The sequence below is a fragment of the Melozone crissalis genome, unplaced genomic scaffold (assembly GCF_028551555.1).
Source record: "Melozone crissalis strain CALT ecotype California unplaced genomic scaffold, PUWL_Pcris_2 ptg000053l_1, whole genome shotgun sequence".
Classification (NCBI taxonomy): Eukaryota; Metazoa; Chordata; class Aves; order Passeriformes; family Passerellidae; genus Melozone; species Melozone crissalis.
This window is the reverse complement of record NW_026535831.1, coordinates 4,253,623-4,277,705: the sequence shown is the minus strand read 5'-3', so window position 1 is coordinate 4,277,705 and position 24,083 is coordinate 4,253,623.

The following is a 24,083-nucleotide window of genomic DNA, read 5'->3' as shown; positions in this document are numbered from 1 at the left end:
AGAAATCTCTCCCATGAGCATCCACAAAAAAAAATGTAATCACCTGAGTAAGAGTGAGTCTTAAAAAGAGTGAGTCTTTGCATGTACACACTAATACACCTTCTAAGCAATAAATTGTGTGGCAAGGAAACTACCAGCCAGCTGGACTGAACATGAGATCTGTGAAAACCGTGTAAAAATGAGTTATGTGAATAAAGAATTGGCTTTCCCTGCTTGAAGAAACTGAGTCCCAGCTGTTTTATTGACACAGCAATGTGGCTTCACTCAGCAAGAGCACTTGCAGGGTGTATTGATGAAACGCTTGTGTTTGATTCCCAGAATAGGAAGAAGAGGCGTGTAACAAACAGGGCTTAGTCTTGTGAATTCTTTTAGCTTTAACAGGAGTGCTGAAGCCTGTATTCCCCCACTGCAGTGCTTACTGTGTGCAACTGGCGATCTTGGCCTTGAGAATAAGGAGAGTGCTCCTGCTAAGAACATAGCTGGAATGCATTCAAAGGGAAGAAAGTGTTTTTAGGAGGCTCTTGACCACCAAAGGAGAATTTGAGGAATGGGAATATTGCCCAAATGACTGTGTCAGCAACCAGAGACGTGCCCGAAGCCCTGCCATATTTGATCCATGTTTGAGCAGGTTGACAAGACAGTGAAGGAAAGTGTCTTGTTTAACATGGGGGACCTTGACCCTTGAAAGAGAAACAATGTATTGGTCAATCGGTGGGCAGTCAAGCTGTGAAAGGGGAACAATGGAGCCGTCAGTGGCAGGGAGTCATGGAGTCATCCTGAGCCATCATCTCACACGCCAGCCATGTGTGAGCTGGTGCTGTAACTGGGAAAATTCCACATCCTTAGCAGGAGATACAAGGCCTGGTTCTGAGCTGGAAGGGTGAGAAAGATATGATGCACAGCGTTTTGATCCAGGGGATGTCCTGGAAGTGCACTGCCTAACTGCCCCTGCTGCCGAGCACCACGCTCCATCTCCTTCTCCTGCTCAGCGGATTTTTGGGAATCCAGGGGTTGGTATGTATTATTTGCTACTGCAACTAATGGAATAAATTTGCTTTGCAAGCCCAGTTGTGTCTTAGGTTCTTTTGTGCATGGATCGCCTCCTGAACCTGTGGCAACGACCAGCAGGGACCTACAGGACACTCCTATTCTCATGTCAGTAAATTCTGAGAAGTGATTGAAATATGTCAATAAATTTGAGGCAATGTTTAGCCTATGAGTTTCAGCAAAGTATTGAATATGTCTTAGTTCCATGGATACAAAACGGGTAGGTGAGATTGCTGGGTGTGCAGGGCTTAGGGAAGTGATTCCCTATGCACCCACCACTGAAACAAAGTGATGCCTCCTTTCTAGCCCAGAGCTGGCAACAGGGATCAGGCCCTGCTTGGAAACTTTCATTTTGGCAACTTCTGTTAGCAGGTAAGAAAGGTCAAAATGAAACATTTTCCAGCTGGTTTATCCTTTTAGGCACCAAAGCTCTGTGCCACGGGTGGCCTGGGTGTGTGCAGAGCAATGCAGCCCCCACAAAGCCCTTGGTTTCCCCTCAAGTTGCCAGTTTGACTGCTTCCAAAGGGAAAGAAAGGCAGAGATGTACATCCACAGGAACCCTGGGCTGTGGGCCATTTTCTTGGTCTGGTTTCCTTTGCTTGTATCCCATCTGAGTGCTCAGCTGGGGTACAGGCTGTAGGTGCTTGGGGCACTCTTGGAGCTCCTCTTGGATCCCCTGAACAACAGGGTTTGGCCCATGAGGGGAATTTGTGCTGCTTTGTGACAGAGAAAAACTTCCCAGGCTCTTCTGTGTTTGCTGTAGGGAAGGTTGGTTATTGCTTGGCATAAATTCACAGACCAACATGGAGCGTTTGCTTTGTGATGTCAGGGCATGGTTGCCACGTTGTCATAGTGGCATCAGAAGGTTGCCTTGGTGCATGGAAGGCCTGAGTGTCAGAGCAGCCCTAGGCTTGCTGAGAGCAGGAGTCCCCCCTAGTCCAAGCATTTGTCAGTGGGAAGCTGCCCACTGACAAGAGGCTTGTTCTTTTAGTGTTGGGGCAAACTTGCACAACACTAATAGCATGATTCACCACATTGCCAAAGCAGCTTTTGCTGCTTGTGGCGTTTCCTTTTCTATTTATTATATGACACACTTTGCACGTAAGAGGTTTCCCTTCTGCTTAGGTTAGGGTGTAAACTAACTTGGCATTTGTAGGTCTTCCTGCTCTTTCTTAGTGGCTGAGTTTCTGATTTTGAAAGAGAAAGAGCATTAGGATACCACTGCTTTGGTAAAGCTCCTGCCAAGGCTTTTAGCTAAAAAGGGGATGTCTGTAGCCACAGGAGCAGCATTTGCAGGGGAACCTGCAGGGCTTCCGTTCCCTCCACGGGAGAGTCTGTGGCAGCAGAGTCTGTCAATTCCTCAGTTTCTGGGACAAGCAAGACAGCTTTGAAAATGTAGTCTGGCAGACCTTCTTGGAATGCCTTTTAAAATCTCTGCAGTTGTTCCCAGAATTCAGGGAAAGCTTCTTTCTTCCTCAATTTTGTCATGAAAGGATTTGACTGTCTAACTTGAGCCTTTACCAAGTGCTTAACTAGTGATTCTCTTTGCAAGGAAGTGCAATCTATAAAGCAGTGAGTGTCTGTCACAGCTCAGGGGGATTTTGGGGAAGCATTTCTGGGCAAGCATTTCCAGCAAATTAAAGAGAATTAGTGCATGCAACTGATTAAAAAAAAAAAAAAAAAAACCAAAAAAAACCCGGAAGGAGTGGATTTAAAAAGCTGTTTTATGTCTTTGGTAGAACAGGAGCATTGAGTGTTAAAGAACAATTTGGATTTTCTTGGTCATGTTTGTATTCATTTACTGGTTAAACAGGCTGAAGTGTAGGCAAAAGCAAGAATATTGTCCATATTGTCCATATCCCTTGCTGGCTGTGTGAATTAAATGTGTCTGCTGGAGGGATGTTGTGACATGGGAAATCATCTCTGTTTGGGCTGACTTGTTCTGTGGGATTCAGCAGCCCAGGCAGTTTTCTGACAGCATCTGCTTCATTTTTCCTTCCCACTAAAGGTCACATGAAGCGTGTATTCAGTGGTGCGGATCCTGAGCTGAGTGAGAAAGGGACATTTCATGTTCCTGGTGTTAAAGAATTGTAGAGCAAGCTGTCAGCTTGGCCAGTAGCAGTAGAGGGCCGGCTAGGGAGACCGAAAGAAAATCCATTTTCATGCCTTCAACAAAGGTAACAAAGGCATAAGTGGATAGTTCCTAGTTTCCATCTCAGAGCCCTGAAGAACTACAAACTCAGTTTTGCAGAGAAAATGTCGCTTGCTGACAGCAGCCAGAGGGGAACACTGAACTAAGAGAAACTTCCTAGAGAGCAGAATTAGCCCAGTTCCATTTAGTCAGAGGGACTGAGAATTCTATTCTGTAAATTCAATGCCATCTCCTTAGAAGATGCAATTATGGAACAAGAAGGCCATCTTGAAATGCTGTATTTGAAGTCAAACAGGCAACTTTGTGCCCGGAGAGCTGCATGGGCCAAAAGGACGCAGGGCTGGTGGCCTTGAGCAGCTGAAGATGAGGCAGTGTGTGGCCAGATGGCCAAGAAGGCCAAGGGCATGGTGGCCTGAGTCAGCAGCAGTGGGGCAGCAGGAGCAGGGCAGTGAGCATGGCCTGTGCTGGGGAGCGCTGCGGCCACACCTGAGGGCACTCTTGAGGCTCCTCTTGGATCCCGTGAACAACAGGCTTTGGCCCACAACGGGAATTTGTGCTGCTTTGAGACGCAGGAGAACTTCCAATGCTATTTTCTGTTTGCTCTAGGGATGGTTGGTTATTGCTTTGCATAAATTCACAGACCAACACAGAGCATTTGCTTTGTCTTGTCGGGGTATGGTTGCCACGTCATTGTAGTGACATCAGAAGGTTGCCTTGGTGCACAGAAGGTCTGAGTGTCAGAGCAGCCCTAGGCCTTGCTCAGTGCAGGAGCATCCTCAGGCTTGAGGCATTTTTTGGTGGGCACTTGCACACTTACAAAAGCCTTGTTTTTTCTGGTGTTGCAGCACAGCCTGCAAACTTGCAGAGCAGTGCTATAATGATTCACCATCTTGCTCCTGCGCTTTTTGCTGTATATGATGTTTCCTTCTCAATCTACTATTTGACTCTTTTTGCGCATAGGTAGAGATTGGAGTAACATAGAATGCCATTGTTAAAAATGTTGATGAACTCTCCTTAGAAGATGTGGCTGTAGATGCGAGGAGAAATGGGGTTATAAGCACTAGGTAACAGCCTGTCCCCCTGTGATTCTCTCTTGCCACAGGTGATGAGAGCAAGAGCCGTCTTTCCCCTGGCTCTCTCTACTATTGCAGAAGAGGCCAGAGAAGAGGAAAATGAGAAAGATGACCACCGCCTTTGTCCAGCTGTGGTCACACCACAGGCTGCTCATCATCCCAAGAGAGTAAGTGTCCGTTGTGGGGGGTGCTGTCTTTAGTGCAAGGCAGAGGTGCAAGTTTCTGAGCACCCAGCGCTTGATGTTTCTGGCCGAGGATGCTGAGTGCTGGAGTCCTGCAGGACGTAGCTATTTCCTGCAGGCAGTGACAGCTAGAAATTGGCCTTTGACCTGTCTTGTTGGGGCAGTGCCGAGCTGGGGGCTCCGGCTGAGCTTCTGGCTGCTTGGCTCAGGGAAGCTCCATCTCTGGGCTTCTGCTGTGTGACGGCCAAGGGCGCATGTGGTAGTTCTGGAGGGTCAAAAAAGTTTGCTGGTTTCTTTTCCCTTTTTGGAAATGTGTCTTTGGCTTGTGGAAGTGTTCTGCAGTTTTCTTGAGTCGTTCTTCACTTGTAGAGTCACTGTTGACCCAACTGCCTTTTGGCTTTTGAGAAGCTGCAAACAGCAGAAGGGGCAAGTTTCTGCTGATCCATTTTGCGCTGAAGTCTGCAGCTTTGGCAAGTGCATTGGAGCACAGAGTGGGGGTGAAGCTGCAAGTCCTTGACTGCTGTCTTGTGTTGCTTGGAAAAGGAAGGCCATCTTGCAATGCTGCCTGCAGTATCTGAAGTGAAATGGGCACCTTTGTGGCTGGGGAGCTGCGTGGGCCCAAAGGACGCAGGGCTGGCGGCCTTGAGCAGCTGAAGATGAGGCAGCGTGGGGTCAGGGGGCCAAGAAGGCCAAGGGCACGGTGGCTGTGCCGGCAGCAGTGGGGCAGCAGGAGCAGGGCAGTGAGTGTGGCCTGTGCTGGGCAGCGCTGCGGCCACAGCTGGAGTGCTGTGTGCAGCTGTGGGCCCTGGGAAGGAGAAAGTCATGGAGGGGCTGCAGCGTGTGCACAGAAGGACAGGGGAGCTGGGCAAGGGGGGGCAGCACAAGGCCAGGGAGGAGATGCTGAGGGAGCTTTAGCCTGGACAATGGGAGCCTCGTGAGGGACCTTCAGAATCTCCTCAGTGCATCCAAATATTTGAGCCACTTTTGGAAGCGACTTTACCCCCTTTTTTTCCTTGAGTTTTTTTTGTTTGCTTGGAGGAAGAGGCTTATTCATTTTCTTTTTCTCCCAATTAAGGCTCTTTTCATCATTATTTTCTGCCCTTTTATAGCACTAGGACTAGGTCTGCTAGAATTTTAATTTCCAAGGTGTCACTTCTGGAGAATACAGTATTTTTGCATGAGAATACATCATTCTGTGCAGGGACCTTGGTGCAGAAGGAGCTGTTGTGGTCCCAGGCCAGCCAGTAGGGCCTTAGAGGTCACTTTGAGCTTAGTAGTGCTTGTGCCTTTTTGCAGCCCAGGGAATCAGTGTGTGTTGTGTTCAGGAATTGAGCAGGAAATCAATGCCCTTGCATTCCAGCTGGTGCTCAGAGATCACAGGAGCTGGGAGGGGCTGGGCTGCATTTCTGATTCCAGCCACTTCAGCACCATCAGTGTGGTCAAGGGCAAGAGAAGAACTTGCCCGAGCACAGATGCACAAAGAGTCCAGTTCCAGCAATGCTCTGGGTCTGATTGCATTCCATAAGGACCTACATGCTCCAGATGCTCCAAGAGTGTGGTTTTTTGAGGCAACAGGAGAGCAATCTCAGGATTGTAGTTGAGCAGGGCACTGGCTACCAAGTTCTGATGTGTGTACCGGCAGACAGGAAAGAGAGATTTCAGTAATGAGATCTGTCTATCTATCTATCTATCTATCTATCTATCTATCTATCTATCTATTTAACATTTACATAATTGCATCTTCCTGGTTCTGGTCCAAGGCAGCTGGAGGTGCAAAGCTCATCGAAAGCATCCCTTTCAGGAGAGGATTAGAGACATGTTCCCTTGACCAATTCTGAGCAGGCAGAGATATTTTCCCCTCCAGATATGGTGGGGTTTTTTTCCCCTCAGAGTTGTTTTCCTCCTCTGGCCTCTTCTGCCCTCAAGTCCCCAGTTAATTCTTTCAATTTCTGCTTGTCCCAGAGCTGCAACAATTCCATGTTTAGGTGGTGTTTGGTGACTCTGGTCACACATGCATTACGTGACACATGGTTTCCTTCACTGGCATCCCCAGGGCTGCGTAAGTGCATTCGTTCATGGGGCCTTAGGAGAGTCTCTTTCCCTCAGCAGCAGCAGCAGAAGCAGCAGCAGCAGCAGGGAGCGGTGGCAGGGTCAGGACGAGGAGGAGGTGGCTGCCCTGGCCCTTTGCTCCCGGGCCCCAGGCCAGGAGGGCTCTGGCTGCAGCAGGGCACTCTTCGGGCATCCCCTGGCAGCCTCTGCACGGAGCACAGCATGCTGCCCCGTCCTGCTGGTGCCACTTTTCTTCAGCAATACCCTAGCTCCTCTTCACAAGGAAAAAACTCCAGCAATCTAAAAAGAGATCATTCAAGTACAGTTCTACCTGCCTTTGCATTGTAGTTCAGGGCATGTATTTTTCGGTCTATAATTTCATGATTTTTATGAAAACATGCATTCATATCTTCACATTTTTGTGGTTTTAATTATTCATATACCTAAACACTCCATTTTAAACTCTTGATTTATTGCAGTTGGTAATTTCGAGGTAGTATATTTTAAAATGTCACAAAACAACACCTTTTGGGTAGTTTTTCTCACTCTTAAAAAAACCCCCATAAGCCATTTTAGTCTCTGTCTCTCCAAATTGGTTCATATCGGCCTATTTTAAATCAGGGCTACAATACTTTTATAGGATTGAGAGAGCTCCAATGAAATGCACACTGGTGATTCCTCTTGTGCAATGTCATGGCCCCACCGTAAAGCTTCTATTTACTTTTTTTTTCTCTCATTAGCTCAACTGCAAACACGTTTAGTTGCAAACTTACACAAGATGAGCAAAATGAAAATGATGTGATGGGCCTTTGGGAGCTCCTTGCTGATCTTTATGCTTCTTCAGCTGAGCAAGGCTCTGATCCAGGCAAAGAGATTCCACTTAGTGCTACACAACCATTTGGCTGGAACTTGCTGATTTCTAGGAACAGCTGGAGGCCTCTCTCTCCCCAGGATGTTTTGGCTGAGCCAAGCTTTGCTGGGTTTTGGCTGCAAATACCATTGCCCTTGCTTTCTTCTATCCACAAGTACCATGGCTGGGCAAAAACTGCCACGTGGGCCATCTTCCAAAGGCACTTTGGTCTGGAGTTTGTGAATGAACGAGAGCCTCATCCACTTCCAAACCACATGAAAAAAATCAGGAAAGAAAACTTCCCATCCTTAACAAACAACTGACAATTCACAAGTGGATCTAGAGCTTCTTTACGCAATGAAAAGGAAGGCAATCTTCCAATGGAGTTGTGCTTTCGGGAGTTTTTCTTCTGACTCCCACTCCCAGCTGGCACTGGAAAAAGTCACGTCTCTGCAAGTGTCAGTGTCTTCTGTCTGCCATCAGTTGTTTTGCTGCAACAATCAGAACAGGCATCAGGCTGGAGAGAGGCTCAGCTGATGCTAGGAACAGGAGCTGCCCCAAGGAGAAAAAAGACATGAACTTTTACCTCCCAAACCCATCTCCCCAGAGGCTCTAGCAGGATTCCTCTGGTTCCCAGAAATACAAAGAAATAGGGCTGAGAAGACCCTTTGCAGCTACGTGTTCATGCCCAAGACTTTGCTGATGCCATTTGGGTTTTGCCTTTTTTCTTTTCTGTCTTTTCTGTATTCCTTGCACATTAATTTAGAGCTCTGTAGACTACTCGATTTGTGACTACTTTTCCCAGTCCTTTTCCATGGCCTTTGCCTAAGCAGAAAAAAAAACTTCCAGAGCTCCAAGCGCCAGGGGGTAGAAGGCCCCAGTGTTATCTTGGTTCTTCCTGGGACAGACCCCTGCAGGGAGCTGGTGGACTCACCATCCCTGCAAGCCTTTGAAAGAAGACTGGATGTGGCACTCGGTGCCGTGCTTTAGTTGAAGTATTAGGCCACAGATTGAACTCGATCATCTTGAAAGTGTCTGTCTTCCAAGCCAGGGATTCTGTGATTCTGTGACTGAGGCAGCTTTTCCTGCAGCCCTGCAAAGGGCTGCGGGGGCCCTTGGCCAAGGACGGGGATCAGGTCTCATGGAAAAGAAGCAAAGGGCTCAAGGCGAAGGCTGACAGGGCAGAGCCGCCCCAGCGCGGCCCAGAGCGAGCCTCATGTCCTCCTCCTCAACCTGCGCCCTCTGCGCTGCCCTTTGCGGCGCCGGCGGCTCCTCTGGCTGCGGGGTTCCAGGGCGTGCTGGGGGCCGGGCCCCTCGTCTTCGGGATGCGCCGGAGCCTCGGAGGCGAGCGGCTGCTGCTGTGGCCGGCAGGGGAGAGCTGCGGCTGCGGCCCCGGGCACGGCGAGCTGCCGCTATGGCTGGCTCCTGCCGCGGCTCCTGCCTCTGCTCCTGCCCTGTGCGCACAGACACGGCCGAGGCTGCCCGGCAGCTCCATGCCGCTCCGCAGCGGGCCCGGCCGGGCTGCTGCTCTCTGCGGCCTCTGCCCGCCGCTGCCGGCCCCGCCGCGCTCCCGCCTGCTTCTGCCGCAGCCGGGCCCACACGGGAGGCAGCACATTGCGGCCGGCTCGGAAAAGCCCTGCCCGCAAACCGCCCGCCACGGGCCCGGCCTCAGGGCACAGGCTGCGGGCGTCCTCGCAGCTGCGAGCCGGCCCGGGCCGCCTGCCGGCCTCGGCCACAGCTCCCGCCTGTGTCTCCATGGCCGCGGCTGCTCGGCACAGCGGGCTGAGCACAGCCAGCGCCAGCAGCACCTCCTCACGGGCCCAGGCCCTGGGCGCTCCGAGCCCACCCTCCCCCGAATCCCAGCCATGAGGGGCTTGGCGTCCCAATGCATCCCCTGGGGACAGCAGAGTCGGCCGCTGAGCTCAGCCCATGGTGACACCACCAAGTGACCAATGGAAAATTCACCAAATCCTCATCAGAGACAAGAGAAAACTCCCATGGTGCCTAACAGCCTGAAGGAACTGCCAATTCCAGATCATTCCATCCATGTATGAAAAAAAGCTTTTGCATTAAAGCAGAAAAGAGTTATCGAAAAGGAGGGCAGGAACAAACAACAAAGTCATTTGGACTCATGCTTCTTGTGTCTGTTAGAAAGGCCAAGAAAATGCACTCCTTCCTCTTCTGACACAGCCCTCTCTGTTCATGATGTGGGACAGCGAGTGCTGATGATGTGCAGGAGCTGATGCAAGGGACAGGGACAAGGAAGGATGCAGTAGGCACAGTACCAAGCTGACAGAGGGATGATCTCTGGCAGTGGCACTGAAGGAGAAGAGTTTGCAGGCAGCACAGAAAATGGCTCTTTGTTTCACTTCTTCTTTCAGTGCTGCTAAGAATGTAGCCTGGAGCAAGCTGGGAACACCAGAGCCTGGAGCCCTTTCCAGGCAGGGCTGCATCAGACACAAACCAGCAGGGGACTGAGGAGCCCTTGGGGTGGCAGTGAGCAACCTCGGGCTCTGCTCACTGCTGATGGCATTTTCTATTGAACCATCTCCAAGGACTTCTGTTGTGCTCTGTATTTCTAAGGGGTTTCCCCCTTGTTGTTTTTTTTTTTTTTTTTTTTGTTGTCTCCTGCACCTTTTTTTCTCCATATTTTTCTATCCTGTCAGCAGCAGCCCTTGTCCAGAACTGGCTCTAAAATATCAGCAAAGCAGCTAGGAACAACAATGGGTGGAATCCTGTGGCTCATGAATTCATATGCCAGAGCCCTGCCTGTGCCTTACGCTTTGTCAGGACCTCCTTCTCTGTGCAAAACTAGGGATTAGTGGAGTTTTTTTCCACAGAGCTCCTGAGAAGCAAAGGTTGGGCTAGGTTTCTCAGGAGTGTATCCGTTAAGTTCATTGCTGGCAAACAGAAAGTAAGGCCAGGGTAGCAGAGCAGATGGGAGCTGGTCACTCCCTACAAAGGGCTGGTGTAGGATGTGGGAACACCACGTTCCAGGAGGGGCGAGGAGGGTCAATGTGCTCAAGGTGCTGCCAATGAGGTTTGGGTTCACTTAGAGAGTAGTCAGGAGTGGCGAGCACTGCAAGATCCAGCTGCAGTCCCCATCCACGTCTCTTTCAGTGCTGGCTTTAGGGTGTCTGCAGCCTGGATCCAGAGCACCCGGGGGGGCTCCTGAGGCTGCCTTTGCACTCAGGGTGAGGATGCCCAGGAGCCCCTGAGGCCGGCAGTGGGGACCAGGGCTGGGGCTTGTGGCCTGGCAGGTATGGCTCTGGGGGCTGTGACATGCCAGGGCATGGGTCACTGTCACTGCCCTCCGCAGCCCTGGCTAGCTCTGTGATGCTCCAGGGACAACGGCAAGAGTGGGGATCTGGCTAGGTTAGGGTTTTGCCTGAGCCAGAACCTCTAGGCCAAATGCCGAGCAGTAGAGACCTCTGGAGGACCGAGTGGAGGAAGCACAGGAGGCTCTTCTGCAGTGTAAAGTGCAGCAAATTCAACAGGAGAGGCAGGGGGAAGGTTCTACAAGTCAGAATTCCCAAAGGGAACAGATGTTCACAGAACCCGCAGCACCCCTGTGCACTGGTTTTTAAAATCTTTCAAAACAGGGGGTGGACACCATATAGTAACCAATAAGCAACTCTTGGGGTGTGGTTTTTAGGGCTACAACAAATCAGAACAAGGGGAAGAGAGAGCGTTGGGATAGGGATTGGATCTTAGGGTGAGAGACAGGGAACTTTCTGGAACAAAGGGTAGGGTTTGGGCTGATGGATGGGGCAAAGGGGCCGGGTTGTCTTGACAGACAGGGAAAAATCTGGTGAGGAGGGAGGGAATTCCTTGAGAGACACTTGGGTAGGAAGGCATAACAGAGGGGAGAGACTAACTCTAATAACTCGGGGAACACTTGAACATACCACTATATAACAGAACATTTGGCTCAATAAACTAACACACTGCAACACAGAAATTCGGAGTTTCGGCAGCTGAGAGGTGGCACTATTAGAACCCGCAGCAGCTGGTGAAAGCCATCTCTGTCCTTCAGGTTCTTGCTGTGTGGGAAGGTGCTGCGAGTTGTGGTGGCTGCACTCCCCCTTTGCTGGGAGGATGATCTGTACCAGGGCAGAGCAGAAAGCTGCCCTGGTGAGCAGAACATGCTCAGAGCATTACAGTTCAGAGAATGGCACTGCCCCTGAAGGGCAAACAGCTTGAAAGCATAGAATTCTGTGCGGAACCATTGCACAAATTTTCTCTTCTAGAACATGCCCATTTTTGTACACTGTAGATAAATACTCCAGGTTTTATAGAAGACATGGGGTTTTTTCTTAAGGTTTTTGGGAGAACTCTCAAGTTTATTTCTGTTTGTATTTTACATCCAGCATGCATACAGTTTTTTTTAATTATTATTATTTTTCTTTAGTAAATACTTAGGGAACAAATACCTAAGCATTTTTTAATCCTTTGGGATATTTTGACTAATATTCTTAGAAAGAAAACCTTGTTGAACAAGTGTGAAAACATAGAGAGAGGGAAAACAATATAAAAGTCTTTTAGAACAGGGCATGTAATAAGGACTGCAGAACTGAGTAATTCCTCCAAGGGCAGAATTAGCAAGATATATTACCAAGAGTAACTGCCAAGATACTTCCTTAAGCCAAAGGAAATGTGACCTGCAGCCATACAAAGTACAGCCAAAGCAAATGAAAACCTTTGGAAAAGAGGGAATTTTTCCAGTGACATCAGTCTGTGATAAATAGGTACGATTTGTGCTGATAAATATTGAAACAGTAATCAATATTGATACAGCAATTAATATTTGAGAATAATAAAATAGTTTAAAGTTGTAGTGCCAAAGAAGAGAGGGAGAGGAGGGGCTCCACCCGCCCTTCCCAGCAGATGTTCTCAAGGACCACAGGAAAGAAGCTGAAGATAGAGTTTCTAAAAATGACCAAGAACCTGGTTGGATCCCAGAAAATGCTAATTATAAGGGATTTATTGCCTTGATATGTAGATGCAGTGATACATTGTCTTGGCTTACATTGTACTGGCTTGGTGCGCATGTGTAACCCAAAGGTGAATTAAAGGACAACGAAGAAGACTACTGAGCCTTCATCAGTGACGACCCCCAAAGACTTGTGCGACCACCAAACCGAGTGGTGGCACATGCGTGGTAAAGGTGGTAATGAAGGATAGAGATATGACGAACCAAAAATGGGAGGAGATGGAATTGACACATAGCATATAAGGGGTGATTTTCACTTAGCAAGCTTGTACGTGAAGTGGCAAGGGTCATTGAACCCTGCACTCCGTACCCCGCGGTTGTTTTTGCTTATGTGCTATTATTTGAACCAAATTATCCCTTATTTTAATCAAATTATATTGTATCCAATTTTATATTTTTTTTATTTTAACTATTCAAAAAAAATTGCGACTACTTTTAATATTGTTTGAGGTTTTTTATGATGGGATAATTGGGCAAACATAACAGCCTCACAGTTACAGCTGTACATATGTTCTGATCTTTAGATCAGATCTTTAGAACTACATCTTTAGATGTAGTTTTGAATTAATGTGTTTTGATTCTGTCTTTAAGTTTTGATGACATATTTTTAATTCTATATTTTTTTTGATGATGAAAAAAAGTAAATAAATAAACAAAATTGAAAAAACCAAAAGGAGAATGTGAGACCAGGACCTGCTAGTCTAGAGATTATGGGAGTGCAGCTCACTCTATGTGCCAGCGTCTCACCACATCCTTTCCGCATTGGGCCTCTCCTCCTCCTCTTTGGCCATGTTTTCTTTGTGTCATTTGTGCTGCTCTTTGTTACTTGGCATTACAACAGAGTCACCTGTTGACCTGTTTGAGGGACAATGGATCCAAAAGATCCTGTATAGTCAAAGGTTTTCTACCTAGGTATGTTCTGCGCTCACCAAAGGCCTGAGCAAAGAAACCAAGAGAAGTGTGCCCAAATCCCAAAGCTTTGCTCCTTTGCAATCTCCCACAGATCTGGCTTGCAGGTGTCTTCAATCACAATTCCATAGGTAAGAAGAGGTCATGTATTTCACTGGGAAATGATGCACTGCTTTGGAAAAGCCACCTGTATGTATATTACTGGGGACAGCAGTGCAGCTGTGTTGTTTGCCCCTTGGTTGCAGAAGGATGAGTGCACTGGGAGGCCAATAACAAGTGACAAGGGTTCCTCCAATCTGCACTGCAGCCTGGGTGCCATTCAGCCCAGAGCTAGGGGATCATTTGTTCCCATGGACCAGTGCTTGCCAGTGGAATGAATTCCTGCACAGCTGGAAGAAGCAATTCTGGATTCAGCTCCAGCTCTTGGTGGGCTGCATGATCATTGACAATGCTGCACTTCCAGAAATTATTCTGCAGTTTCCTTTCATAGTCATTTGAAGCTTTGAAACTTCACATTTTAATTTGCTTTGCTTTAGGGTAAAACACTTCTGGGCCCAGTGCAAGCTGTAACCTTTTGACAGCAAAGTCCTCATGGTTGCCAGCTTTTGTTGTCACACAATGTCACCTGGCTGCATGTGCTTGCTTAGCTCTGGGTCTAGTCCCGGCCTAGTAAAGCCCAGGCAGGGTGGCACGTTGCAGGGAAAACTGGTCCATGAGCTTATGGTGTTGCCATCAGCAGCAGAGTGAATGTGCCCTTTGGGGATTCCTCTGGGGACAAATTTAGTGACCTACTCCATGCCACAATATTACCTTAGATCTTTCTGCAATATTCTAGAAAAGGCTGTGAAACATTACATCTCCTTGCACAGCCACTGTCTGAAGAGGGGAATTTTTGTCCCTCCCCAAAGTCATTGCTCTTAAACACCAGAAGCATGAACATCCACCAACAGGAATGATGCATGGTCCTGCTGCTGCTGCTGCAGAGCACTGGGCAGTGCAGACCTGGGTATTACCAATATGAGCACTTAATTAGCATTTCATGCTCCTTCAAGCTGTCCAGATCTCAGGGCTTTTTGTTTCAAAGCAGCCTCTGCACCATCTCCAGGGAAGAACAGGAAATGGGAATCATCGACTGCCAGCCTTGCAGGGGTGTGAGGGAAAACCTGAAGTGTCTGCATCAAAAGATGAATGGGAAGAATGTAATTGCCAAAGCAAACGCTTTGTTAGGACAGCAGGACCAGTTCTTTACTGCATGCTTGCATGAAGATAATTTGGGATCTCCTTTTTGTGTCTCATGCAGAAAAGGAGCTCTTAATAATACCACGCCACCTAAACCAGATTGGGATGTAGCTCTGTAGTGGTTCACAATGAAGCAGACTGCCTGCTTTGTCACTGCCAGCCCTGCTGAGCCTGCGAGGGACTGTAGTGTATCCCATGTCTGTTCTGCCTCCAAGCAAAGCTTGGTTTTCCTTATTAGTGTGGAGTAAATACAAGAGTAATAAAATGGACAATTAAACTGGCCACTTTGGAGGATATGCTCATGCTTTCGCATGTCAGTCCTGTACCTCATGCTCCCCAGGCTTGTTATTCATCAAGAAATATTATAACAAAAAAACCTCAGCTCTCAAGTTACACCTGAATAAAACTGCATCAAATCATCAAGAATTCTGCTGTCAGGAACAAGACATGAGCCTTCCAACACTCACTTGCAGCTGTCCTGGATTTCTGCAGCCCTTTGTGAAAAGCTGCTGCAGACAGAGTGTTTGGAGTTGGTTCGCGCCTTTATGAAAGATCTGTGGAGCAGTGTGCAGGGCTCTCCTGGCAGGAAACTGTTTGTCCAAGCCCAGGGACACGATGCCGGCAGGAGCGGAGCGGCCCCACTCCCAGCCCGAGAGTCTGTGAGCTGAGCCACGCCGGGGAGAAAAGGCAGCGAGGGGCTCCAGCCCAGCTGCTTCACTGCCCTGCCCGCTCCATGGAGCTCTGCCATGGGAGAAAGCCAACGCCGGACGAGCCCCCGAGCTTCCATCAGCTGCTGGAACTGCTCCGTGACGGCTCCTGTTCTTCCCAAGAGAGACCCCGGCACCTTCTTGTAACTAACGCGTGTCATGGGGGGATTCTGTTTGTTACTAAACTGTTGGGGTTTTTCACTTTCATCTATTATTAATAATTTCCTATTGCTGGAAAGGGATTGTTGGAACACTTTAGAGGAAACAATTTATTGCACGATATCCTGTTTGAAGTTGTCTCAAACTGTGAGAGACAGATGGCTTCACACAGGAGCATCCCCAAGGCTGCTGAGGGGAAGGCACAGAGGAAGAAAAACCCAGTATTTCTGAGGGAACTCCTTGACACCAAACCAACCTGAGCTGTCAAACAGCAGACCTGATGTTTCGAGACATGGGCCACAGGGGAAACCTTTCAGTGTGTTTGGTCCAGGCTGGGTTATGCTCAGGGCAAAGGTGTGTCAGTGTGTTGGATAATACTCTTTTCTTGACCTAGAGATGGGGACACTGAGAGGTGTTTTAAAAACTTTTCTTCCATTTTCAGTCTCATGAGAAGGGTGAGACAATACAGATGTTATAATTCATGCCATCACAGTTAAGAAGCCAACTATTTCCTAATTACAGTATTTCTTGGTCTATCAGCTTTTTGCCATGCCATGTTGTAGATGCCTTAAAGCCAATTATTTAAAACTACCTCTTGTGTGTCCCACTACAATGCATCTTTCATAGCTCTGTTTTTCCAAAGTCTTATTTGCAAGGCCATCTTTTGAAACTTGTTTCCAGCTCCATTTCTCTCTCAACAATATCTGTCCTATTCCATGGCATTTTTAAGTTAGTGTTTCCTGTCTCAAGGGTTATATACAGATGCATACTTTGTGGGCCTTCTATTAGGCCCTAAAAGCTTTCTACAAATCCATTTCCTACATCAGTGCACTTGGCTCCTTCTCTCCTCATTGTGCCTGGCAAGCACAGGAGCCCAGAGCTCCTGGAGAACCCATCACAGCACTCAGTGGGAGCAAACTTGTGTCCAGTCCTCACCTGGAGCTGTGGTGCCCAGCATTCCACCACACTCGAATGAGGAACTGTTCCTGCTCTTTCAGAAGGAGCTAAGGAGGTTTGGCCTTCAGATCAATTGTCTGCAGGCTCCTGCAGTGCCTGGTGCTGCTCCCTTGCCAGAGGCACCCCAGGCCAGGGGGGCACATCTGGGCTGCTGTGTCTGGCTCTGGGGCTCCCTGTTCTGGGCAGTGAGGAGGAGCTGCAGAGGCTCTGCAGGACTGACAGGATGGGCTTTGGGGCTGGCAGGAGAAGCTGAGGGACCTGGGCTGCTGGAGCTTCTGAAGAGGAGGCCCAGGGCTCCTCCTGCAACTGCTCCAAGGGTGGTTCCAGAGAATCCCAGAATCAGCAAGGGTGGAACAGGCCATGGAGATCATCAAGTCCAACCTGAGCCCTGACACCGCCTTCGCCTTGTCTCCCCTGAGCCTCCTCTTCTCCAGGATAAACAACCTCAGCTCCCTCAGCCTCTCCTCAAAGCTCTTGTGCTCCAGACCCCTCCCCAGCCTTGTTGCCCTTCTCTGGACACGCTCCAGCCCCTCCATGTCCTTCCTAAATTGTGGGCCCCAGAATTGCAAACAGCACTCGAGGTGCTGCCCAAGCAGTGCTGAGCACAGGGGAAGAATCCCTGCCCTGCTCCTGCTGGCCACACCATTCCTGAGCCAGGCCAGGAGCCTTTGACCTTCTTGCCCACCTGGGCACACTGCTGGCTCATGTCCAGCCTGCTGTCCATCAGTCCCTGCAGGTCCCTTTCTGCCTGGCTGCTGTCCAGCCCCTCTGGCACCTTGCTGAGGGAGGGAGGCAGGGAGGGAACGGGTCCAGATCCAGTCCTTCCTGAAATGTGGTGTTTGCTGGCACTGCCAGTTCCCAGATCTTGGTATTTCCCTATTCTGGCACAGCCCAAGTGCAGCAATTTGCTGGCAAAGAAAGTCAAAACCAAGCAAATACCTGGTACCTACAGCAACCCGATCTCGGGTTTGCTGACACCGCCACTACCCAGATCGGGAATGTTTCAGATGCCTGCAGAGCCTAATTCCAGCAGTTTGCTGGCACATAAAATTAGCATCTGGAAATTTCTCAGTGCCAGCAAAACTAAATGCAGCAATTTTCTGGCAAAGAAAGCCAGAACTCAGCAGCTTCCCGGCACTGCCACCAGCACCGCCCAGACCTGGTGTTTGCTGCCACTGCCAGTGCTCAGATCTGGATATTTCCCTGTTCTGGCAGAGCCAAGTCCAGCAATTTTCTGGTAATGAAAGCCACAATCTGGCAACTTCTTGATACTGTCATTCGCAATGCCAAGATCCGGTGTTTGTTGGCACCATCACTGCCCAGATGCGGGAATTTCCTGCTGCCTGCACAGCCGAAGTTTAGTACTGTCTGCAAAGAAAGCCAAAACCTTGCAAATACCTGGTACCTACAGCAACCCAATCTTGTATTTGCTGACTGCGCAAGTGCGCAGATCCAGAATTTTTCAGGTTCCTGCATAGCATAATTCCAGCAATTTTCTGGCACTGAAAGTTCACATTTGGAAATTTCGTGGTGCTGGCACATTCGCCACCCAGACCTGGTGTGCGCTGGCACTGCCAGTGCCGACATCTGGCAATTTCCAGCTTCTGGCAGCACCCAAGTCCAGAATTTGCTGGCAAAGAAAGCTAAAACCTCCCAATTTCCCGTCACCAGCACTGCCCAATCTGGAGTTTCCTGGCAGCAGGATCCCAAGAAAGAAGGAAGGAAAGAAGGAAAGAAAAGAGGAAGGAGTCCAGATCCAGTCCTTCCTGGAGCACGGAGCCTGAAATGGCTCCAGGTCACGTGGCCTGCCAATGAGCCAGTGCTGCCAGTGTGACCTGGGCTTTGCTCTTCACGCAGGTTTGCAGTGCGCACCCTGAAGTCCCTGCTCTGCCTTCTCCGCTGCGAGGATGTGGTGGTGGCAATGGAGCGCAGGTGTGCCTGGGACACGCTGCTCTCTCTTGACACTCACCACTTTGCCGTAGCTCTGCTTGCCAGGTGAGACCCCCTTCTCCCCACTGCCTCTGACATTGCTGCTCTGTTCCTAGATGGCCCACAAAGTCTTTGTGGTGGCCATGGGCCACAGAGCCTTGTCACTAAAGGAATGGCCAAGCAGACTGGAAAAGGCTGGCAGAGGAGGGTGCCCATGAGCAACCGACTCCCAGATGGCCCACGTCCCCTTGCTGGAAGGGTGCTGGGAAAAGATGAGAAATGGATGAGTCACGCCTGCGAGAGGTTTGCCTCACTAGCTCAGGGTCTTGTTTCCTTTTTCCCCTCTTCAGAGAAATTTGCTGCTTAGCCATCCACTTTTGTTCCGCGGTTGCATTCTACCTGCTTGCCATGCTCGGTGAAGAGATGCCATACTGGGATTTCCCTGCCCTGGCATTCCTTGTGGAGGTGAGCCTCAAGGCCAGCGCTGCCTGGCTGAGCGGCCTCCCAGCCCTCTGCCCACTCGCAGCCACAGCTGCCAGGACAGTGCCCGTGCCCTGTGCTGCTGCCTGGGCCCGGCCCTGTGCAGCTCCGGGCTCCTGCCGGCCAGCTCCCCTGTCACTGCCCTGTGCCTTTCAGGTCCTCGAGTGCCTGGACTTGAGGGAATGCAGTGACAGTGTTCTGGAGATCCTGGCACAGAACCTGCAGAGCGAGCACATGGCCAGGCGTTACTTGGCACTCCGAGGCCTCGTAGTGCTGGGCAAGAATCCCTTGATGGTGAGAAGGGGGCAGTGGCCGAAGCCGTGCAGGCAGCGTGGGGCTGGGCAACGCAGTCGCTTGGCCTTGCCTGGGCTTCGGCCGCTGGGGCAGCTGTTCCCATCTCTCCTGCTTCCCGCTTCAGCTGCCCCAGTGCTTCGGGACAGGCCTTTGGCCTCTGGGCCCTGCGGCAGCAGGGCGGCCTTTCACAAAGTCGTCTTCCGCACAGGTTGAAAAAATGCAGAGCCTGACTGAAAGTCTTGTGGAGCTCCTGGAGGAAAATGACAGCGACATGATCAGGATGAGCATTCTTCTACTCCGATATTTGCTCCTGGATAATGGTGCTCCAATAGCCACCCCCATGGCCCTGCAGCTGGCTGAGGCGCTCCTGCCACTCTTTGACAGCGTAAGGCTCTGTGCCCACAGCCACAGCCACTGGCTGCTGCCCGGACCCTTGGTGCCCTGTGCAGATGCACGCCTGTGCCCTGGGGGGCCTGAAGCAGCTGATGCTCAGGTCTTTTGCCCTTTCCTTTCATCCAGGATGACATCCAGGTGCAGCTGAGCTCCATGGCTCTCTTTCAAGAGATGCTGGACTTATTAACAGAAGAGGCAAGAAAGGCCCTCAAGTCCCACGTGCGCCAGAGCCTGCTCCCTCTCTACTTCCACTGCCATGATGAGAATCAGGTGGTTGCTGAGGTGAGCACTTGTGGCCAGCTGCTGTCCCCCTGGCAGGGGCTTGGGCTGCCTCCTGCCCGGGAACCTTGTGGGCTGCAGCCTCCTCAGGCCTGTGCCACTGGGATGCTCCTGTGCCCTGGACTGTGGGGCCATCTCTGCATCTCTGCTGCTCTCCAGGCCTCCCGGGAAACGCTGCATTCCTCAGCCAGATTCCTGAAGAGGAGGGACATCGAACAAATGCTACACCTGGATCAGAGCTTTGGGGAGTGCCTGGTAAGAGCAGCCGAGAACCCCCAGCCTCAGCATGGCCAAGGTGCCTGGGGGCGGTGCTCAGTGTGCAGGGCTGGCAGCTGCGCCTGCTGCTGCAGCCCGAGGCCGCGCGGGCTCTGCTCCAGGCTCCCGTGGGCCCGAGGCAGGTGGCCTCGGAGCCCCGGCCCGGCAGGGCCGCGGGGCGGCACCGCAGCTCCCCGGGCAGCAGCCGGCCCTCCGCCCCCTCGCCTCGGGAGCCCTTGGCCAGCGGCTGCTGGCCGCGCCTCAGGGCTGTGCGGGCAGGGGAGGCCGGCGCTGGGCGCAGGCAGCGCCCTGTCCAGGAGCTGAGCCCGCGCCAACCCTTCCCTCCTGCCGCTCTCTGCAGCTGGCAGAGGACAGGAGCCGAGCGGCCGAGCACCTGCGCCGGGTCCTGCCCTACCTGCAGAGCCCACAGGAGCCCCTGTGAGAGGCGGCCGTCAGGTTCATGTGTGAGTCCCGAGCCCGGGCTCCTCCCCGGCCCGCCGCAGCTCGGCCCCAGCCCCGCCTGCTGCCCCGGCAGCGCCGGCCCGGCCCGGCGCCGTGGAGCCCCGCCTGGCCTGGGCGTTGCTGCTGCCGCCCTCGGGCAGCCGTGCCCTGGGGCGGCAGCGTGTGGCAAGGGCCCGGGCTGAGCCCTGCCCGGCCAGCAGCCCGTGGGGCCACAGCGCCGGCAGCGCCGCTGACAGGGAGCAGTGCCGCTGGGGCCGTGACAGGCTCTGTGCTCACAGGCATGGCCGGGCGGCACCTGAGGGGGCAGCAGCAAGAGCTGCAGCTGATCTGCACTGGTGAGTGAGTGAGGGCAGCGGGCTGACTGCGGGGGCTGGAGGGGGCAGCTGCAAGCCCTGCTCCGGCTGTGGAGGGATCTGCACCCGTGGGCAGAGCACACAGAGATTTCAGGGCCACGTGTGCCATTCGTGGCCAGCAGCTTCGGGCTGATCCCCTTGCTCCCTGCTCCCTGCGGGCCATGGCAAGAGCCGACCGGGTTGGCCCTGGCAGGGGCATCTCCTCGGCTCCCTGCACATGCGGGATCTGACCTTGCCTCTGTTCCTCTCTCTTGCAGCCCTTGAAGAAATGGCCTATGACAGCAGTCCTGCAATCAGAGATGCTGCAGTTGAATCTTGTTTAGTTCTCCGGGCCGTACAGAGAGCTTCCTACTCCCCATGGCGTAAGCTGCGAGATCAATTCTGCAGTGCATGGAGGAAACGGCCTCGTCTGTGCGGCACTGCTTTACTGTTCTGCTGGAGCTCCGCCGAGAGATGATCTGCAAGACTGTCTGCTGGAGCCATTTGAGCCAGCAGGGATTTTCTTTTTGTTCTTCAAGATTTTTCTGTTTGTATTTTCCTTTTTGTTGAGTATAGAATATCTTAGAGTAGAATAGAATAGAATATCTTACAATACACAGAGTCCCAGGATCTTTCTTTTCCTGCACAGGGTCAGTAGGGCATAGGAGAAGAGGGGGAAAAGGGTGCTTGTGCTCAGCCAGCTGCCCAGGTGTGCAGTGTTGCAGGGAAAATAGCCAGAAGCCCCTTCGGCCTTTGGTGGTTCTGCTGAAGCCTTTGTGCCGGCCACAGAGCAGCTGGGCAGGGGCCGGAGCTGCAGGGATCCCTGCCAGAGCGGTGCCTGGAGATGGCCTCAAGCCCTGTGCCGGGCAGGAAGGGCCATCCGTGTCCTCCTGGGCGCGTGCTGCTGGCTGCATTGCTGAGGACTCCCAGGTGCCTCTGGATGGGGCTGCTCTGGAGCTGCTTTGGGACTGCGACGCTGCTGCCGGCAAGCTTGGCCAGGCTGGGGGAGACCCTGAGGGGCTGAGGCACTGCTAAGCCCTGAGCAATTGGCTGGCAGAGGCCATAAGCATCCCCCTGGCAGCCGCCTTGATCCCGACAGCCGGCTGCTCTGGCGCTTCCAGGTCGGTGGCCTGTTGGAGGGACCCCCTGGAATCAGGCGTGGAACCCTGGTCCTGGCCTTTCAGGGCTGTGAGGCCAGCTGTTGTGGGGCTGGGCGTGTGCCCTCCCTGTGCTCCAGACTGGAGGCCCCTGCCCCTGAGCCTTAGGCATTGAGCTCCACTGCCTGATATCCAAGTCTTGTTCCTGTTGCTGTGGGGGAGGCTGAGCTCTGTGGCTTTAGGCCCCATTTAGCCAGAAGAGCAGCAGCTTTGAGCCCAAAGGGGCCACAGAAAGGCCCTCTTGGACCACGGACATTCCTGTCCTTCCCAGGCCAGGGACACATGAGAGTGCAGCGGGCACCTTCAGGGTGCCACACTGGCTTTGCACTGGGCCACCTCCCTGTGCTGTGCACGGCTGGCTCTTTGCTTTGCTGCTCTCGGCCTTGTGTCGTCGTACTCCTTTGGCTGCCTGCAGCCCTATCAGGAGGCTGAAAGGCCCCGTCTCCAACATCTCAAGGGGGAAATGGAGATCTCCCAGCCCTCAGCCCACTCTGTAAGCAGAGCAGAGCCTTTTCCCCAGCCCCGATGGCTTTCTGCCTGCTTCTGGCCCCTGGCCACCATGACCCTCTGCACTCGCTCTGAGTCACCTACAGCATGGCTGGTGCCCCTGGATTTGCTGACCCTGGCATGTGAGGCTCACTGAGGGAAAGGTGGCTGTCCCAATGCTGAGGGCACGCGTGGCTCACTGAGCAGACTTGAGGCTTCCCCAGCAGTTTGCAGGTGCCTTATGTGTCATGTTACAGTGCTTGTGCTCCTGCCTCTTCCTGTCCCTCTTCTCACCCTCACCCAACCTGCACCCTCTGACCTACTTTCAAAAAACCCTGTTGCATCAGACACGGTGTCAAGAGCCCTCCTTCCGCTGCCGGTCGAGCGCACATTACAACCTCCGGCCTGAGAGCAGGGTGGCCTGGGAGATCTGGTCTCTCAGACCATGAGGGAACGGCTCTCGACAGCACCTGCCCATGGACCTTCCCCGCACCAAATAAAATCATCTCCAAGCTTAGCTAGTAAGCTAGTAAGGTGTAAACCATTAATTGCCTGGAAATCTGGCACTAGTCTCTAAGTTCCATTAGGTTTCTTTATTGCTGATGTAGCAGTATTAAATTTTGGCTGCCATTCTTCCAATAGTCCTGATGTCAGGGATTTAATTGATTGCTGGCTCTATTCCTTTCCTAGCTTCTAATCTTCAAGGGTATTGCTTTCTGACTACTGCCTTAACTCTTGTCTGTAGCTCCATTTTCATAGGGTCTGCTCGTTTGGATTTTCCTGGGCTATCAGTATCCCATACTCTTGGGTATACCTGATTCAATACTTCCTCTAACTAGTTCTTCTTGTTTGTTGGTCTGGTGTCAATTGTCAGTCCAACTGCTAAAACCACTCATTTGTGTTCAGGTACCTTCCATTGAAGTTTTCTTTTTCTAAACGGAACTGTTGCTTCTAAATTTTCAAGCAAATCCCTGCATAGGACAGATTTGGGTGAGTTTGGTAAATAAAGAAACTGATGTATTCCCATTTTCTTCTTGATTTTACATTGAAGTGGTTTCAGGAAGAATGCATTTTCTGGCTGGCCAGTGGCTCCTAGTGCTTGAAGATAGTTTTCACTTTTGGGTATCAGTGCTTGATTCAAGAGTGAAAATGTGTCTCCACAATTAGTTAAAAATTCAACTTCTTTATTATTCGTTAGCTGTATTTTAACCGGTAACCTGCTAGGGTAAGAACTGCCAGTCTCGGTCATTTCTTATCATCTAGAGTGGCTGCAAGAGTTTAGTGTACTTTGTCTGCTAACTCTGGGCACTGGCCTTATTTCCAGTGTCCTGATTTCTTACAAGATGCACATTGATTTGGCCCCGGCTTGCTCTGTGGCTGCTTTGAACCTCCTCTGCCTCTGCTCTTTTCGTCCCTGCCTCTGCTTCATCCACGCCCACGTCCGGCCTCTCCCTGGTGCCGATCCAGAGCTGCCACCATGGCTGCAGGGAGCTCTTTTTTATTTTCTCTCTCTTGATTATCATCCACTTTCTATGCTTTTCGCATTCATTCCTTTAAGTCTCTCTTGACAGGCTCTTTCAGCTTCTGAAATTTCTGCCTGACATCTGGGCTAGATTGCCCTGACATCAGGGAAACCCACTGCTGTTTCCCATATCTGACCAGGGATGCAGGGCTGTGCCTTTACGTGCAGCTGATCAGA